At 44.1% G+C, this 20,882-nt stretch overlaps 1 pseudogene; it reads right to left on the reverse strand.

Annotated features, from left to right (window-relative positions):
• The window catches only part of LOC121080423, a 191,845-nt pseudogene that overhangs the window by 33,104 nt on the left and 137,859 nt on the right, over positions 1 to 20,882 (reverse strand).

The raw sequence follows: 20,882 nt of genomic DNA on the forward strand, positions 1-20,882 counted from the left end.
CTCGGTCCTTTAAAAATCCCTCTACCTATCCCCCTTTTTCTTTTTGGGCAACCCATGTCTGTTTCACAATAGATGTTAAACCTTTCTTCAAACAAGAAAATAAACAGCTAAAAACTAAAAACATTACAACAATGATTATAACAAAGCGTATTCCTTCCATCAATAACGTCTTTAACCAAACTGTTATCCCCAATCCTCTCAACCATTCATCGAAGGGATTATCATCAGCAAGAATATGCTTCATGTTTCCCTGCAGTTGTGACAATTTCTTGTGCATCGTATGGAATGATCGGAAAGGTTCATACAACACATCCCTTCAAAATCCTCACAACCGTGTCCATGTGCTAATAACAAAAAAATCTATTGCAGATCTATTTTGTAATGTAGCATGCCTAACACTATCTACATCAAGCAATAGCGAACTTAAAAACTGTGATGTAAGATTAAATTGTTTCTCTCCCCAACACGCTAACCTTCGGATATTCTTAGCATTTAATGCTGCCATTGCCCCTGGCATAAATATGGAGGCTAGGACATTTGCTGTTACTGAATGTAGATCGACTCGGTCATTATATGTTTCATCAAAGGTGCGCAGTGCCCTCCGTGATCTATGAGATTGTTGAGTCATTTTCAATAATTCTTTCATATGTGGAGCAAAGTCAAATGCCCTAAATAACATGGCCCACCGACAGGATACAAAGGAATTCCTGGCCATGCTCTGTCCCCACATATCAGAAAGACTCCCAGTGGCAACAGATAACCCCCTGATACATCTATATGGAAACCCCCAGTTTTCAATTCACCCCAAATAGGTGAACCGGTTAGATTTTGAAACCCTGTATAAAACCCCCATTCACCTTGACGTGTTAGCCATAACTGCCACGGGTCACCAAACCAAATTACTCCAGTGCCATTCATGGGTTGAAGTGGTGATGACATGTGGGTACAGTCCGCCATATCAGTTGCAGTTACATTAACATATTCAACAGGTACAACACTAGTCAATAGGTCTAACTCCTGCAAAGGTAAATGATGTGGCTGATTTAAATTCTCAATAACCGTCTTCTGCCACGCTGCATTACGCATAGAAGGCCAAACAAATTGCCCATTTGGACTCATACATGTACCATTCTGATTGGAAGTCAGATCCACTGCTTTAACATTCCAAAAACCATCAAAATTTGTTTCATTCTCTTGCAGGGGAATACCAATTAAACAAGTTCTAAAGGGGTTGTCTGCCTGTTGCAGGCTTAAACAAAAGTCTGTTACTCCCGTGATATTTGCCCATGTCACCCATATGTTTGTCCTAGGCAAGATGTCAAAAATACTTTGGCCAATGGGTAAAAAATTCAAGACCGTAATCCAAGTCCACATGTTTACTCTTGCAATTTCCACACCCCCCCTTTTTTTTTATTTTTCATTCCACCCCACAAATCTGTGCTGTCACAGATTCTGATGATGTATACTGTCTCCAATCAGCATGGTATTACACTAGTCGTATGCTTTCTCTTGCTTCATGCCTGGTTACTAATCAAACACATACACTCTTTACACCATTTACATTTAAGCTTTGGCTTACAGAACCGTTTTACCCCACATAGCATACATTGGCACAATACCCGTGGGTTACATCCCTTACAACATAGACAGTTTATTCTGTCTGCTCGCTCTGAGTCTTCTCTTCCGTCTTCTGATCTTGACATACAGGTCACACAAACTTGCTAGGGACCCATATAGGTCCTTTATCTGTGGAGATACAAAAATAACCTCTACCGATAAATAACACCGGGTTAGGTCCTTCCCATACGCCTGAAGCCATATTTTTATACAGAACATTCAGACCAGGAACTGTAGTTGTTTGGTTCCCTCGTGCTGTTTGGTGATGTATAACAACAGGTGGTCCCTCTCTATCCTCTGTAAGGGAGAGATAGTTTAAGGTAGACAACACCATAGTCAACCGTTTAGTTCCATCTATGTCCTGCGATACTTTCTGTCTCTGAAGATAATCCTTCAGGGTACAGTTTGCCCTTTCAACAACTGCTTGCCCCATTGGGGAGTGAGGAATCCCTTTGACGTGTTTAATTCCCCAAGTTGTCATAAACCTAGCGACTCGTTGACTACTACACGCTGGACCATTTTCTGTCTTTATTTCTACAGGTACTCCCATGACAGCAAAACAAGACATTAAGTGTCTCTCCACATGTAACGCCTTTTCACCGGTTTGTGCAGTGGCCCATATGAAATGAGAATAGGTGTCAATGGTGACATGCACATACTTAAGCTTCCCAAAGTCAGGTACATGTGTTACATCCATTTGCCAAACCTGAAGTGCCGTCAGACCTTTTGGGTTAGTGCCCACCCCTAAACCAGGCCCATGATGACTACATTGAGGATAGGAGCGAACAATACCCTTTGCGTCTGCTATGGGTATTTGATACTGTCCATGTAAAGACTTTGCATTCTGATGAAACATCTCGTGGCTGTTACGAGCTTCTTCAAACTTATTTGTTGGAGGAGTTATTGCCAGACAGTTGACTGCTTCATCAGCTCTAGCATTACCTTCGCCCAACCCAATGGTCCACTGATGACTTCTAATATGCATAATACAAAATTCATGTTTTCTCTGTTGAAGAGTACTACGCAGTTGTATAAACATTTCACCAAGATGTTGGTTCTTTGTCTCTCTCAACAAAGCATCTTCAATGCGCTGTACAACACCAACTATGTACAATGAGTCTGATACTATGTTTACAGGTGTATTGTTCCAGCTTCCCAACACACTGCTTTCAGTTCTAAGGTTTGAAGGTTGTCCTATGGTTCACCAGTGATCACGTGTTTCTGCCACTGATTATCGGATTGCCAAACACACGCAGCTTTCTTCAACTTTCATCCTGCATCTGTAAACACCGTTGGCCCTTCAACTGGTCTTTTTGAGCATAACGGTCTTGCAATCCACTGGTAATGTTCTAACATCTTCCAGAGAGGTCCTTTTGGCTGGTTGTTGTGTACAACACCTGTATAACCCATCAAGGCTTCCTGTATGGCTGTTGAATGTCTCAGAAGCCATTCATAATCATCACCACGGACTGGAATACTGATATCTGCCGGTTCAGCCCCATCAATTTCAACAATCCTGTCTCTTCCTTTTCTCACCAAGGCCGCTACTGCCTCAGGGTGACTTAAAATACGATGTCTGGGTTGCAATGGCAAAAACAACCACTCTAAAACGATCGCCGTATTTTCCCCCTTTTTCTTTTGTCATTGTAAAATAAGGGCAAAAGGTGAAGTGGGAACATTACAAATCAAAAAAGATGATGGATGATTCGCCATTCGGCAACCACGCCAGCCAGTCTGAATCTTGCGGGACACAACTTCTAGGGCAGCCCGCTGTTCTGGTGAACAAGTTTGAGGACTGTTGGCTTTGGTGCCATGCAACCTGGATCGGAATGGTTGTAAATCATCATTAGTGAGGCTATTTGCGTGTCATCAGGATGTAAGGGAATCGTAAAGAAAAAGTCTTTCAAGTCTATCACAACAATTTGCCAAATCTGAGGGATCATCATAAAAGGTGCAAGAGCAGGTTGCAACACTCCCATTGCTAAAATCTGATCATTAACCTTCCATAAATCATGTCCCACTTATGTGCAACCAGATTATTAACCACTACTGGACAAACTAATGAGCTAGTCACCTTCCAAAATAGCATCACAAACACCACCAGACCAACGCTGTATAATTGGATCTTTTCTCAAGTTCAGCATCGGTGGGGTAGTTGGGCTAACTGGAGGAATTACAGGTATTGATGTAGTAGGCAGGTTCATTTCAACTCACTTTTCCAGTTTTCTTAATTTATCTATTACCTCCTGTAAAGATTTCTCTGTATTCTTATCACAAGTTTTCTCCCCGCCTTCCTCCTCAAATTCGTCCGATGATGTTTCAGGAAGAGGAGGATACGACATCGGACGGCGCTTTTGCCCCCCCTGATTTGACCTACGAGCTGTAGCCACCCTCCGTTTTGGTCTTGCTCCACCCACAGCTCCAATTGGTGCAGCAGGACTCGCTGCCCTGCCCTCCTGGGGAGGCTCAACAGGCTCAGTTACAACAGACCCCCGAGGAGTAACTTTCGGTTTGTTCTCTGTCTTATCTAAAAGCTCCAGCACTGTCGAACACGCAGGGGCGGACATACCCTTCATAGGACGAGTATGCCCAACGCCAAAAAATGTAGCCAAGAGAGAAGGCTTAGGTGAATCACCCTTCTGCTCTACCAACTTTTCTACCACATCTCCCCCCACCGCTTCTATGGCTGCCGCCGCTACTTTTTTTTCTGCCTTCATAGTTTCCAGAGTATTAACTATCGACCGCCACGTAGCTCCTAACGCTTTAGCTTCTTTTCCTTCTCTACCTCCCTCGATCATAGTATCCCAGAGGCAATTTCCCACTTCTCTCCATTCCGTAACACTAAACAATAACGCGGGCTCGGGGATCTTATTCTTTTTCCGTGCCCAGTGAACTAAGGTCGCCACTTCTGTTTCTTTAACGCCCTCCCCTCTCTTAAAGAGGATGCTCGTTAACAGTTTAATTGCCGCGTCTAATTCCATCTCGATCTTCTCAGAGCTCCCCCCTCTTCACAGAAAGGATATCAGCGGGGAAACCCCGCTGCACTCGTTGCGGTCTTCCGTAGTGCCCCCCCCCTCACAGAGAGGAAATCAGCGGGGAGCCCCGCCGCGATTTACTTGCCGCGGTCTTCCTTTAGTTCCCACCACCCACCCACCCCTCACAGAGAGGAATTTAGCGGAAAGCCCTGCCGCGATTTACTCCACGAGGTCTTACCTCCGGTGGAGGTGCGATCTGCAGCTCTACACCGAACTCTGGACTCCGTTTTTCGCCTTCCAGATTCCACCCGCCTCCGACCTCCAGCTCCCTAATCGGACAACTTCCCTTCGGGTCCGATGCACGGAGACTTCCGCATTTAAGCGAACAGCATTTAAACTAAACCGCATTGAAGCGACTAAATGGGTCTCTGTTCGGGCACCAGACGAAGAGGTTCTCCCGTGGAGAGTCGGCCACGACAATCACACCAATATGGCTACATGCCGTGCTCACTTTATTAAACAAACAGGTCATATTTATAACTTAAACCGACCGCTCACACGACTTTACACACAGGTGATTGGATAAAAGTCTCTGGGCCACGTGGGGGTCCGTGTCACTGATCGGTGAGCATGCTGCAGGCGCCTGATCAGAGTGTGCCGATGAGAGTGTGTTGATTTCGCAATTCCCAGGACTTGCTCTGCACCTGGCTTCTTGTTTGTGCATAGCTTGTCTTCTTTCTCCCACTGCTTGTTCCAAGGACAATTTAAAGTTGCTCTGCAGCTTCAACTAACAGGCCTGGGTTGTCCAACCCGGACAATGGTAACATACGTCCTCGGTCCTTTAAAAATCCCTCTGCAGGATACCTTGCCTGAGTCACAGAATCAGCACAATTATTTTCTCCAGCTAACTGCTCATAGTTAACAGCAATTCCCCGATTAAGGTTTTCAATCAAGGACACTACACATAGTTCACAAAAATCAGATAACCACATCATATACTGTGTCAGAGTTAGCACCATACAAAGCAATGACTTCCAATCATGCAGTGTGAGTGTATAAGGCTCTGCCATCACTTCAAGAAGGGACATAGCAAATGTATTATGAATCCTCCCTTCCCGCACTGCTTTGCTTAATTCTTTAACGGCCTCGTATTGTATAGGCTGCCACTCTCAAGGTTGATTTATCTGACAAAATACTGAACATGCCATAGCGATTCCCAAATCCCCTCGCTTAAGCGCTTCCCACTTGCATTCCTGCCACTGATCCCTCAGACCCCCCTTTCACCCTCCCCGAAAATGCAGTCAATGCATCGGGGGGGGAGGAAAAAGGTCTATCTCCTTTTCCAGATCTGTAGGACCTGGATCAAAAGGTTTATCAGTGTCAATGGAATCATTGTCCGAGTTGTCCTGTTCCTGCGCTTGGTCCTGTGTTGTGAGGGTCGCTGCAATCAGTGACAGGAGCTTTGGGGGCAAAGGAGGTGTGGATGGAGTCGCCATTGTTGACAGTGTGTTGAGAAGAGTCGCACTGTTGGTGGAATTTACAGCTTCCCCTGGTTTAGCACTCGCGCTGTTGGTGGAATTTACAGTTTCCCCTGGTTTAGCACTGTTAGTAGAATTAGTCCACACTTGGCGAAGAGTAGTCAGAATTTGCCACCAAGGTCCTAAATGCATTTCTGACGCGGAATCCCCCTCCGCGGCAGCATCATACAATCATCTGCTGACCACTTGCCAGGCAGGAATTTGCAAAGAGTCATCAGGCAGAAAGTCCAGCACTTTGTCACAGATCCATTCTAACAGAGTCACCAGCTGCAGACTCATCATCACATTCTCTAATAAACTTTGTGTAAAAGGAGAATATAGTCCATTTTGCATTACAGTTTTCTGTAGTTCCTTAATCATTTCCCAGTGAAACGCCTGATATTGGCCTGGGTGTCTATCTTGTAATATCATGGGAAACGTGTGCACTCCCTCTTTCATACTTTCCAAGTGCACTCTCCTCCACTCTTCTTTAATCCGTCTCCTGATATCATTTTCATTATCACTACTGCTTTCCTTATTAGCACTCTGTCGCACCAGTCGCTTCTTCCTTACTTTTGACTGTTCCTTTTTTAACTGCAAATCCTCCAACCATAAATTTAACAAATTTTCATCTTATCCATCCTCATCCGAGTCCTCCAACTCTGATCCTTCTAGTTCATCAGAAATATGCTCCATTTTAGCTTCAGCCTTGCTCTCATTCGGCTCCATCTGCTGAGCAACATCTTGTTTTATTACACTGGCTTCCTGCCCTTTCTCAGTCTCCGACCAAGCCTCCTTAGCAAAACCTGCAAGCTGGTTTTCTGCACGCATCTCTTTCAAAGTCTCGAGCACTAATCTCCAAGTAGTCATAACTTGGGTAGCAGTGAAATCTCCTCGAGATGCTTTTTCCCAAATTTGCTCTCCTGCTGACTCCCACATTCTAACATCAAATATTTGTGTCGAGGTAGCTGGGGTGCCTTGGCTCTTTAACCAGGCTAGCAACAGTCTCAAATTACTTTTTTCATATAGAATTCCTCTTTTGTGCAAAATATGCTGAAACATCCTTAATATACTTTTTTCCTCTGCAGACATATGGGAACCCATTTACTAAAGTTTCTAAGGTCTCTTAAAATTTCTTAAAATTATTAAAGTTTGTAAAGGTTTTTGGCTGCTCACCTGTCTCAATCCGTACAGGTTTCTAAAGCTTTTTGGCTGCTCGCCTGTCACAATGAGTACAGGTTTCTAAAGATTCTTGACTGCTCACCTGTCTCAATGAGTACAGGTTTCTAAAGCTTCTTGAAATTTCTTCAAATATTTAAAATCTCTAAAGTTTCTTGGCTGCTCACCTGTATTGATGCGTACAGGTGTTATCCCCAGGGTTTAGGTTGTCCGCCTGGTCCAGCCGGCAAGACGATTGTTCAGCCAAGACATCTCCTCCGGAACGCAGCCCTCCTCCATGAGCTGCTGTTTTTATCAACCGGTTCCATCCTTATTCTTCCAAGGCTTCGGAACTCCTCCGTAGGGGTCGCCATTTGAGGAGATTGAGGAACGGACTCCTGAATTTGACCAGAAGACCCTTTATTAGTCCAAAACCCACACTTATATAACCTCATTTTTTGATCACGCGCAACATACTAAAATATCATTGGTTAATCAATACTGTTCACACACTTCTTGGCTACATATAATTGGTTAATTACTAAGTAATTACTAAGTTACAAACACACTGAACTTGTTACATTTTTTTCCTCTCTTCTTTCTTATCTCTGTGAGTTTCATGTTCTCAGCCAGCTGCCGATGTGGCATCACGCATCCACTCCAGCCTTGCTTCATATCCCGATTGTCTTCTAGGCGTTCAGCCAACCTTATCTTACTTTCTTTCTTCTTTTAGCCTTCAAGGTCCTTCACAGGCATCGTGGCCTGCAGCACCTGCTATAAAGCTCTCTACAAGTCATACCTTGAAGAAAATGAGATTGTGCTTTACTTCTCTTCTAAGATCAAAAGTAGATCCAGATTTTGGTTTTAACCAAAGATTACCCATTGGACTTGGCATGTGTCTGCTGTAACAACCTCTTCTCCCCTTTTCTATATGTACTCTGACAGCTGCCACCTGAGGTACTTCTGGTGGCCTCTGGACTTGACCTTTGAAAGAGAGATTTGACCTTTGCAGAAGAGGAGCCTTTCCCTGATGCAACCTCTGTGTGTTACATGAGCATCCAAATGGAATGACTTCTGGAAGGCCAAACGGTGGCTCAAAGGTTTCTTGGAGGAAAAACTAGGATGAGACTGTTGTTAAATCTGTGTGTATGTTGGGGAGGAAATGGCTGATGCTTTCCAGTTGGCTACAGGACAATTTTTGTGGGATTCATTTTCCCTAACTTTAACAATCTAGCCTAAATTAATTGTGCTGGCTCTGTCTGAATCTGATGAAGAGGGACTGAGAGAGACCCTCCAGAGCAGGGGTCCTCAAACTTTTTAAACAGGGGGCCAGTGTGTGGATGAAGTGGCAGGAAGTCATCTGCAGCTGCTTGGATTCCCCCCCCAACCCCCGGCGGGGTGGGTGGGGTGGGTGTCTTTAAATACTGGGGACTGGATTGAGGACCCTGGGGGGCTGTATCCGGCCCGTGGGTTGTAGTTTGAGGACCCCTGCTCCAGAGGATGATCCAGACTACTGATTAAGATGCCCCTCCTGGATGAATTGACCAGAGGCAGTCTAGACTAGAAGGAACTAAGACCAGAAGTATAATTTTGTGGAGAGTGACAAATAGCTGAGATTAATTTTTTTTTATTTTTTTTTCTCAGTACCTCAGATGCACTGGCAAATTGAAAGCTATTGCAGAGAAAAGCATTATATCTAGAAATAAACACATTGAATTGTATTCTTTGTGGAGCATTGTCCCTAAACAATGTCACTGTGGCAGGAAATGATATAACGTGTTTAAACTAACTGTCCAGGATAAAAAGTCTTCCTTCCTGAATTGGTCCAACCAGGAGTAATTGTGGAATACATAATGATCAAGGGGGGTGGGGGGTGGGGAGATGGTTCATGACTTGTACCCTCTTCAGATGAGCTGGATAAAGTTCAGCATTATGTCAGTGCGCTGTGTGATCTAATCATAAACAGACTCTCTGAAAACTCTCTGTAATCCACTCTTTCATACTGGTTGTTGCTGTTCATAATGAAATAAAATGTTTCATCATTAATACCCATCAGTCTTCATTCGATGGGAAGGGCAGATCTGTCTGCTGTTGCTGTCATCTTCTATTCTCCTCTCATTTCTATTTCCATTGCCTGTCTGAGTTAGGGCTGGATTTCACAAAAAGGTCACCAAAAGATCTACCATTATACCAGACGGATTGCCAGATACATAAAAAAATCTTCCTCTCCCTCTTTTGTTTTTCGTATTTCATGACATGTTTTTCAGACAAGCAGCAGGCAGAGCAAATAGATAAAAAAAGGTGTGGTGGCACGAAGACACTCTGCCAGGGGAATTTTGATATTCTCAGATCAAACCTCACAAGCTGCATAAATTACCACTGGTAAATCGGGATAGGGGGGGGGGGGGGAAGAAAAAAAGAAAAGAAAGACAGGTAGAGATCAGAAGGTGATTATGTGTACTGGTGTGGCAGAATCCCCTCTGAGGTTCGACCTTTTGTACAAGGTAATGTCTAGCTTGCCCCATTTTGGCATCAGGCAGCTTCTATGTGGCTGCAGCTTTCATTCAGCAGCCTGACAGAAGTTCTCATGAAAAGAGGCAGTGGTCCCAGGAAATGACATAAAAATCCCATTTCTTGGCTCTTGAAGCGCTGCAGCTTTCTTTATACTCTGATCCACCTCTTTTATCTGGTGTGCATTTAGGGATGGTTTTTCACAGCCTGAGATAAATGGTCTCAAAACACTTTGGAGAGTGAATTATTGCTGTCTTCTTTGGGCAAAGTAGATAGCGCTGACTGAAAACCTGGAGCCCACCAGCTTGGACCATAACCTTTTTATCCATCCTATGTGGATGGATCTGACCTAACCAAAAAGAGAAAGGGAGCTCCTGACCACTGCAACATGGTCTGGCAATAGCTTCTGTTAAGGTGTCTTCAGAGAAAGCAGTGAGCAGTCATATCTAGGCCTTGTATCTAAATATTTCATGCCCGAAGTTCAGATGAGGATGAATCCCACTGAATCACACTGTCATGATGAACATCCAGACAAAATGGCGGTGTTCCAGCTTGGTAGGGTTAAATGATGCTTTTTTTAACAGAATTTCAAATTAAAAAGGAGATGTTTTCCATTGCTAAAAATCTAACTCCATAATAGAAAAGTAATAAAATATCCACCATGGACAAACCTCCAGCATCACTGGTTTTAACCTGAAGAGTGTATGTTGTGTCCTCCATCATCTGCTCGTCATCTATGATAGCTGGCATCTCACACTCAAGACTGCCCTTGGCATTTTTCACCTTTGACAGCCATTCACCGTAGGTAAACATGGCCACTTCTTGATTAGTCAGGTTCCTCAGGATGATCTGTGAAGAGCCAAAAGGGAAAAAACTTCAGCTAAACTTCAGCTGCTGTTTGAATGAGGGCAAAGATTAAACTTAGAAAGTGCACAGTGTGGTAGGACATGGGTGGAGCTTGGTCATGGCTCATGAGGTCAAAGTGTTGAGCTTTTCTGGGATAAACAGAGCTCTCTCCATGGGGCAATATTTGCTGTGGTGACTTGTCCTGAGAAATAGTCTTCATAATACTGGACCTTTTCACACATGAGGTAAAGCATGGGAAGAAATTTGCTCCTCTGACATAAGTTATGGACAAAGCTCATCTTTAAGAGAGCCAGACCTTTCCTGGACCCCAGTATGGAATTCACTCCAAAGGAGAAGTAGCAGAGAGTTATCAAAACCCTCCCTACCTCTCCCTGAAGTTCACAGTATCTTTCCTTCACCTGCCTCCTCTGTGCAAGCACACAGCAATGGTTGTAGAGATAATGCAAACCCAGCACAAACAAGTTACAGCAATGCACAAGATAAAATTAGGCCAGCAAAAGTTAACGTTTCACACACTTCTCCCTTTGGGAAAAGGTGACAGAACAAACAGTATGCAACAGATATTAGTCACACTGTCTAATGTGTCATGGGAAGGAGCTCAGATGCTGCAGTGATAAGAGCAGAATAGGAACCTATTTAGAACAAGACGTGAGATACTCCAACAAAAGCCTAATAAAATACCCACCGTTATGGGTCCTGTTCAACGTGGGCTCAGTGGAGCATCACTCCACTGAGAGAAAGGTGTTATACTGGCCTACGGTAAAAACCTAGCAGTAAATCCTCGCTAAATTAGGGGAGCTGGAGGGAAGAGAGGAGGCAGGGCTGCAAATTTCCATTTGTGTTACCATCTAACTGAAACAGAGACCATGCCCCAGTGTAACAGTGCATCAGCAAACAGCATCTTGCAAGGCATATCTCTGCAAAGGCCATGGAAACATGAGCCCAGACATGTCTGAGAAGTGTGACATGGTATTAGGAAGAAATTAATCATGGATTCATGGAAAATGGGAAGTTAAAAGGGGTACCTGGAGGTGTCTAGTCCCACCTCCTGCTCCAAGAATGGCTAACTGAAAGGCCATGTCCAATTGTGTTTTGAAAATCTTGAAGGGTGGAGATTCCCCCAGCACTCTGGGTCCCCATCCCAGGGTTGTATCACTCTCATTGGGAAAGTTTTTGTCCTTATATCCAATCAGGATTTGCCTTGTGGCAACTTGTGTCCATTGCCTCATGCCTTTTCAGTGTTCACCTCTCTGCAATGGTCTCCATAAGCTTCCTTTGAGCAGCAGAAGACTGTGATTAGGTTCCCCCTCGGCCTTTTCTTCTCAAGGCTTAAAAACTCCATTTACCTCAGCCTTTCCTAGTGTGCCATATGCTTCAGCTTCTTGACTATCTTAGTGACCTTCTGCTGCACTCATATATCAGCCTAAGAAACTTATAAAACTTATCTTGAGATAAAATGTGTTTAAATTCTGTCCTTGAACTGCATGTGTCCCAGTCCATGGCCTTCTGCTGACCCCAACCAAGCTTTGCCAGAGACTTTAGCAGTTCAAAAGAAGAACATTGCTCCAGATTATAAAACATTATTTTAAAGAGGGCAGTAGCTACACCGAAGTCGAAGCAGCACCCATGCTATTTGTGCACTCTGTACAGTTCTATGGGTAGGACACTCATCTGGGGTTTTCTCTTTGCCTGATGCTAAACAGGGATATGTAACACAGCACCTTCATCCCAGAGGTAGAGGATATTTTGGGCTGTTCAAGCTGTCTCACTTTTCTAAAAAGCTGCATATTCACAGCCGGTGACACTATTTGTGGTCAAAAAAACTGTTGTTCTATGAGTCAAGAGATGTTGAATTGAATCCTTGCTTTGAACCAAGCAGGAATCAGGTCCCCACCACCCCAGGTGGTTCCCACTCTGCTGGGACATAGACCAGAAGGAATTCTCCTCTCTCAAGGACATGTGAACAATGTCTACATCCTCTTAGGAGTCCAACCAAGAAACCTGTCTTTGGCTAAAATCTGCAAATTTGAATCATGATTAATGTCAGGTCAACTTAAATGCTTTTTTTCCCCCTTGGTGCTTAACTCTATGCTGGAAAAGGTTCAGCCAGCTCTACCTCTGCCCTGCTTGGGAATGACAGTGACACTGTTAGTAGCAAAATGTCCTGAGCAAAGCTTGCAGGGAAATGTCAGGAAAGCAGCAGGGGGTAGAAGCAGATTAGAGTTGCCAGCTGGAGTGCACTTGCAGAGAGATCAGACCTCTCACAAATAACCAGCCCATGCCCAACACTCCAGATGCTGTCTAGGAAAAACTGTCTGGCTACTTAAACTGCTGGAGCAAAATGCTTTTTCTTTCCATCCCCAGCCCCTCACCCAGGATGAGTGATTTCACCCGTATGCAGCTTCATGTAAGCAGTTAGCACAGACAGAGTGAGCAGCCTCTGCTACCTTGTTCGGGGATGCTGCTCCAGAGGAGAGCAGGCAGGAGAAAAAGAATCATTTCACAAGCTTTGCTTGCTCAGGGGAGATCACAGCAAGGGATGTGGAGGCAGCAAGAAATCTGTGGCAGGCTGGTTGCTCAGTCACGATGTGGGTATGTTGCCTACCTTCCCTAGCACGCACTGCCTAAACGTCGGGCATCTAGCCTAAGTGCATGGTTGAGGCTCTCCCTGTGGTCAGTGGTCGGAGCTGGGTACCACTGGGGAAGCAGTGCATCCCACCCAAGCCAGGGGCAGGTAAACAGCTGCTCAAGGCATCTCTCCCACTCCCAGATCTCTCCCTCTCTACTGACTACAGAGGAGGCCTAAATAGTTTGGTAGAAGAGGGGAGAGCTGAACCTATCTTTTTCAATGAGTAAAATAACACAAAACAAAACCCATCCTACAAAGGGATGTTTGTGGGTGTTGCACGCATGGAGGATGATGCAGGATTTTGATTTCAACCATGAGGGTCAAGAAAGTCATTTTAGGGATCTGAGCTGAGACTATTTTTATTTTCTGTTTGTTCCTCAGAAAAATTAGCTACTGCTTGGCAATGAGACTGCTACTTTACATTGCATCTAAACTACTTTTTAGGATACCTAAAACATTAACTAAACTACTTTTTAGGATACCTAGAGCTGGACATGCTCTGTGCTTTTAAGCTCAAACTTTATCACTAATTATGCATGGATTTTAACTGGGCTGTAGAACTAACTAACACCAACATACATAGATCCTGGAATTAATCTTTAAAGCCTCAACTACAGTTTTTTACGGCTCTGTTGCACGTCATTAGTCTTTGCTTAAAAACAGGACCCTCTGACTATAAAACAGAAAGACTTTGCTCTGTTGCAAAGAATAACAGCCAGCTTCAGCTACATAATGAATTGTCTCATATTCTCTTAATGTCCTTTATATAAAGAAAGAAAAATTGAATAAAGACCGAGTCCCACATCCAGGATTATTTGTGACGTTTGAATGCAATGCAATTAGTGCTTCATTAAGGCAGCTTCTTATCTGCCTGGCTTTGACAGCACAAAGTAACATTAAAATTCTGAGGGAAGCAACTCTACAGAATTCCACAGTCTCACAATTTGTATCATTTCACTCAGACAGCTTTCAGCCCTTCTTATTTCCAGCTTTTCAACTCTATGTCTAAGACAGTGGGCAGCAGGTGAAATCATCATGTGGACTGAGGAACTGGCTATCCTAGGAGGAGGTTCCCAAAGCATGCATTTAGATAAGTTTCCTAATTAGAAGTCACAATTTCTTTTTTACAATGAGAGTGGTGAAACACTGGAACAGGTTGCCCAGAGAAGCTGTAGATGCCCCATCCAAGGCCAGGTTGGATGGGGCTCTGAGCAACCTGATCCAGTTGAAGATGTCCCTGCTCATAGCAGAGTGTTGGACTAGATGGCTTTTGAAGGTCCCTTCCAACCCAAACCATGTAATGATTCTATGATTCCAGTCTCAAATTTTTCAGAAACACAAAGTAGTGCCATGGTGTCTTGATGCAGAAGAACATGAGAATCAGCATTAAATCAGAGTAAAATATTCAGTCTCGATGTCTCTCCCAGCAGTGGTGAGATCAGAAAGTGTTGCTCATCTTTGGAGAGTTTTTGACACCTCTTTCTGTGCATCACAACAATCAATAATATTCATCCTGGCCCAACACATCACTAATCAAATTTTGTTCCCTCTAGAGGATTAGGTATCAGCAATTAAAACTTATCTTTTGCTGCAGTTTGAATCTTTGGCACCAAGTTCATTACTTCGCTGAGATTCTGAATGAAATATCAATGTATTTTATCTAGACAGAAAAAAAAAAAGACTACTTCCCTGCTTGTAAATTTAATCTTTCGGCTGTGTACAACATCATTGATAATTCATGCATTTTAATTGGTATTTATGCATTTCTATTTCTGGTAAACTAAAAGCAGTATAAATTATGACCAGCAACAGTTTACAAAAAGACCAAAGAGAATTAAAAAGATTATTTATTGTTATTTTAATAGAACAAGAAAACTGAGAATATCCTGGAGATAAATGGAGCAACAAATGGTTAATTACGGGGTTGATGGCTTAATCTAGCTTCTCATTTCACTGTGCTAGTTAGCACTAACTGTGAACCATCTGTCTGAGAGTTTAGCACTACCCCCACAAGTATTTCATTATGCAGTTTTAATATGCACTTTTGACAGAAATGGAAATGGGCTCAGATCAGTTTTCATGTCACACTAGGCTATATAAGTTTTCAAGGCTGGAATACAAATCACAGAACACAAATCCTTCCTCCCCCCTTCCACAGCCCTCCTGTCCTCGCCCTCTGCCTGCAAATGTAAATGCTATGTTTACCTTTGCAGGGAAGGTGGAAAAGAAAATTAATAAATAAATTTCTCTATGTATCACTGGAGTCAGAAGATCCTCCCATGCTCTGTTTCTCTAAGAAAAATAGAAACTATGGTGCCATTTTCAAAAGCTTCTAAAATCCTGGTCTCAAAGTCACATGCATGGGCCACCTGTTGCTTCTGTAGGGTTACAAGAGGGCTCTAAACCCCACAAATGGGTCCAAATGATGGTCCTCTTTGCCCACATCCCTGGGAAAGCCTTGACATGACAGTTCATCACTTCGCTGGAAATTGCTGGCTACCTAGGACCAGTGTTTAAAATCACATTATTTATGGGAAAAAGGAGGACAGCTTCAGACTAGTCGAAAAGGATAAAGGACCCAATAAAAAGATCATGCACTATTCTTTCTGACCATGGGTTAGGCTACTGGGTCCTAATGTATTCTCATGAAAAAGTCAAGATATGGAAATCCAGCAGGGTATCTGCTCCAGAAAACCCCATGCTAAATAAACGTGGCAGAGAGGTGCTTCTCCCTTAATGACATCTGATGGTGTGGAATCGGCACATCGCTCCATCTCTATCTCAGAAATATAATTATAAGGACCCATAACAAGCAAACTACATTGAACTGCCCAAGTATAAGTGGTCTTTACAAGGAGCTGGTGATTTGGTAGAGAAGATAAAGGCGAGGACTGTGCTTTTGTGCAAGATAGGACACTAGGGGAAAATACAATCAACAGAAGTGGTGGGAGACATTCTGCACGATCTATGCAAAATGCAAGAAGAAAACAACACCTTCCTTGTATGAACAAGAAAAAGAAGAAATCCCCCTGTGTGCTAGAGGGATAAGGGAAGGGGAGAGACAGGATGCTTTACCTGAAAGGATGGACTATTTGGAAATGTCTCACCCAGCCCAGGCCCACACCAGCTGTCCCTGCCTGACAGAGGGAGATCCACTCTGCCACAGGGTCAGAGCATGGCAGAGGTCTGCAGGAGCTGAGGGTACATCCTGGGGACCAGAAAATATTGGAAGTGTCCTGATGGCAAGGCAAGGCTCTTTTTCAGGGAGGGAGAGTGTGATCTGACAGTAGAGACAGTTGTGAAGCTTTACAGCACAGCTTTTGCCCTTGCTCTCTTCTTTTTTGACTCAATTCTTGCAGGAAAAAACCCATGTGAAACCAAATGGAAAAATGAAGGAAATTAATCAAAGCGATTCACTCACTGCCTTTCTCCTCTCTCTCAAGGGCCGGGAAGCTTCAACACAAGCAGGTTACAAAGAGATGTGCGATGTGTAGTACATTACCCTTTCCAGGTACCAGTGCGGGCGAGTCCCCTTCCCATCCGTCTGGATTCTCATCTTCCTGAGGGGTGCGATATTGGCAATCTCCATAACGAACTTGTCCTCTTGGCCTCGCTCAAACCTGGAGGGATTGAAAGAATGAGGATGTTTCCCACTGCTTTACAGCATCGTTGCGTTTCAACCCCCTGTCCATGCTGCAACTTGAACTTTGCCAACAGCCTCGAGTTAAAAAGTTTATGAGTACATTTTATTGGACTTGAACTTTCCCATCCTGCAATCACCAGCTACTGTGTTTTTGGCAAGACACCTCAGTGCAGGTTTGACAGGGATTCCTCCTCTCCTGGAAAATCAAGCCCATACGAGGCACCTGGAGTCATTCCAGGCAGCCTGTAGCATACATTATCACTGTAACCAGAACAATAAAGGCTCACAGTCAGGTTTTGGCACATTGCCTTCCTCCTGGCATCTGCCCACATGCCTGCCCTTAGCCCATCCTGACTAGAAGGCAAAGCAATTTTGCTTAATCTTCTTTCGCTAAGATGCAGCACATAACTTTGCATTTGCCATGGAGATAGTTGCTGCAGCTCAGCTAAACATGGCAACCTGATTGCAAGTCAGAGCCCAGTGCTAAGTTTAGTAAGCACAGGCAAATTGTGTTAGAAAGGAGCCAAACCCAACCGTCCCATGCTCCCCTCATGAATTTGGGGTATTTTAATTTGCAAACTAGCTCTGTCTTTAGTAGGAACCAGAGTGGGTTTGTGCAACACTGCATGAAAGGTCTTATCCTCTGCTTGGCTGCTGTATACAGGCACAAGGATGTGTATGAACCGTTCATCCATAGCAATCAGCAAAAAGCAGGAAAATGGGAAAACCAGCTAGCATATGCCTCCTGAAGAAGCTATTACACTGGTTAGGACCGCAGCCACCTTACCTCCCTCTTAGTATCAATGGTACTAGGAGGAAAGCCTTGCTTCTCAGAAAGTGCTGACTCAGGCTCAATATTACTCTATTCAGAGCAAGCACATCCTCCAGGTTTTCCTCCAAAATACTCTGTCAGACCTGCCATGAGCTTGGAGATGGAAATCCAACCCTTGCTAAGTAGAAAGGCAGGCAAATCCAGGGCATCTACCAAGCACCACCATCACTGCTCTGCTGTTGAGGTTCCTCCTATGTGCAAACTTCTTGTGAGTTACCTGGGTCTGCTGAGAGATCTGGAGGGAGCTCTGCAAACTGGGGCCACTACCAATAATATAGACAAGCCATTATATGATGATACCCAGCAATGTACTCAGCCCCCTATAGCTGTGCAATGCCAGGATACAGAGGAAAAAAACTCATTTCTTTACCAACCTCTGCTCAGATTACACCCTGCAGCATGAATGTGATTATCCACACGCCATTATCTGCGCCTGCATAGCTGCAGATGTTAGCAACAGGGATTGGCTCCAGGCACTCAGTTTTCATCCAGCATCGCTTTCCCTGCCCTCCCAGAGGCATTTGGACAGGGCATTTTGGTCCCATTTCTAGTTATTAAGGGTTATGTTTGCTCTTTGAAAAACTCCCCTCTTGTTATTTGTCTTTCTCTGGTACTGGACACCAAGACAGCCTGTCTGACTGTGAGAAGGAGAATGTGCTTTTGTGCCTGGACTGGACTGATTTCCACATCTATTTAAAAAATAAAAAGGTGTGACCCTTCCAGCCTGAATTATCCCACAATTCGCTTTCGTTACACTCACTATTACCTACAAAGCTTCATAGAAGTCTCTTACTCTGATCCTTTCCAGGCTGAGCAACGCTAGTCTGTTAGCAAAATAAACCTTTATTTATCTTCAGCAAATGCTCTGTTTGCAGTTTGTAAGGCTGATACTCACCTGTTACTTTCAAGAAGTCATTGTACTAGAGGGAAGCAATCGCTAAAGTGACAAACTGGGTGACTCAAGAGTTCTTTTCTATCCCTAATCTATATGAACATGAACATAAGCCTGAAAAAAAATTTAGGAAGGAAGAAGTACCCAGACAAGCTGACTGCCGCTGCTCCTTTTCCAGGACACTGAATCATTTATCTGAAGGATTTCATTAAGCTTTCCTACCCATGCCTGAATTTATTTTTCTATTGCCCAGAGGTCTTGGCAATAACAGTAATGTAGCTAAAATTGCCTTAAATCTGCGGCAGGTTAGACAGATGGTTCTTCGTAATGCACTAAGCTGCTGTGAGTGAATTGGCACTGGATGGCCTCCAAAAAGATGAAGTGCCTTTTCCCATTTGGTTGCAGCAGCTCTCACCCATCCCTCACTGCTGGCGTGAAGGCTGGAGAGATTTCCATGCAAAACAAAAGCCGGGGAAGCCTGTCATGTTAAAAGCTGGATGGAGACTGGTGGGAGTGGTGTGGAAACAGGCAGTATGTGTATCTGGGGACAGGCATGTCCTCTACAGAGGGGTGCTAATGAGATGACGAGCTCTGTACATTTGGAGGTCTGATACAGAGCACCTCCAGCTAGCAGATGTACCAGTACATCTTCAAAGAACAGCACAGCACCCTGGGAATATTAATATATTAATAGCTGTGTTTTACACATCCTTCTTTATACAGCCCCATTGAGTTTTCACCACCTTTTGCAGATCTACTGGCAGAAGCCAACCCAAGCAACTAATAACACACAAACTGTGCAGCTCTCCTTTATTGCGTTTTCATAACCTTATTTCAGAGATTATCCATGCCACCCATATAGACAAATATGATGGTTTTTATAGACCACATAGTTTAGGGGTATCACCTGTCTGTCCAGGTGGAGCAAAGCTTCAACCCCTCTCTCCAGGGGTTGGAGATGTCTTGGTCTCTTTTAGAGATTTTTGGTTGACATACCCTGATGTGAAGTGTGCTTTACTTTTAAATACAAACAGTTGTGGTCCATTTTCCCACCCACTAGAATTGAATGTTTGGCTTAAAATGCTGGAAGACAGATCAGTTTGGGATTGCCTGGGTTCTTGGAAGGGGGATGTCACTGATAGCCAGGCATGCTGGTAACCCAAGTGGATTGCCCGACACATTGGATGTCTCTCTGTAACAGGCAGCAGGGCCAAAAGCTATGGTTTTCTGTGTGAGTCAGCTGTGTTCCTCATGGAGATTTTAGCCAGCAGCACCTCTACTACATTTTTTTCAGAGGAAATAAGGCTTGTGGTTGTTACTAACTAAACACATGAAAGTTTCAAGCTTAGCTGAACACACTTGCCCGGACACCCACTCTGCTATGACAGCTGCAAGTAAAACATCCCCTGAGCAAACACCTCTGTGCAGGGAACCTTATTTTCACTTATCCAGCCAACACATGATAAGAAATGCTACAGCACCAGGAGGCTGGAGGAAGAGTCCAGCATCACCCCAGCAGGCTGAGCTCAAACTGTATGACCAAATGCTCCAGCCCTCCTGACACTCCGTAGACGCTTTACTGAGTAAGACCAGAGGTAGTCAGTTAAAGTCTGATGAAGAACAGCTCTAAAAGATGGTTAGTGCCATGTTCATTCTTGAGCGTGCCAGAACTTTCTGTATCAAAGGAGGTACTAGAAAGTAACAGGAAAGCATTAGGAAATGGATCGGTTGCATGTGGATTTTTTTTGGCTTACAGAAATGCTGGCGTCAGACTAGGGTTATGGTGTTTGTTAGCTGTTTCTGCTGAAGAAAACATGAGATTTCATCTTTTTATTAAATTCTGAGTGCACGGTGCAGCACTATGCACAGCTCACAGCCCATTTCCATCCCCCTGCACCATAAGGCCACGTCTGGGCAGGCAGATGTCATCGTGTGTCCTTTTTTGTGCCAGCTGCAGACAAGCCAGCTCCAGTTCCAAAACCACATTAGTGTGGCACAGAGTCTGAGCTAAGAAGTCCATTTCCAGCAGGGCCCTCAGATTAGCAGCTCAGGCCCTGGCATCTCTTGCGTGGCTTCTGGACCAAGCTGGCTGACATCTGGCCAGCTGAGGAATGGGGAGGAGCAGACAGAGGAGTCAGCACCTTCCCTTCCCATCACAGGCACTTCCCAAGGCAGGTGCGTGCACGTTGGTTTGTGTTTTTTTCATTATGCAGTTACTCATGCATTCCCATTAAATAATGT

This window comes from Falco naumanni, chromosome W, assembly GCF_017639655.2.
Source record: "Falco naumanni isolate bFalNau1 chromosome W, bFalNau1.pat, whole genome shotgun sequence".
NCBI lineage: Eukaryota > Metazoa > Chordata > Aves > Falconiformes > Falconidae > Falco > Falco naumanni.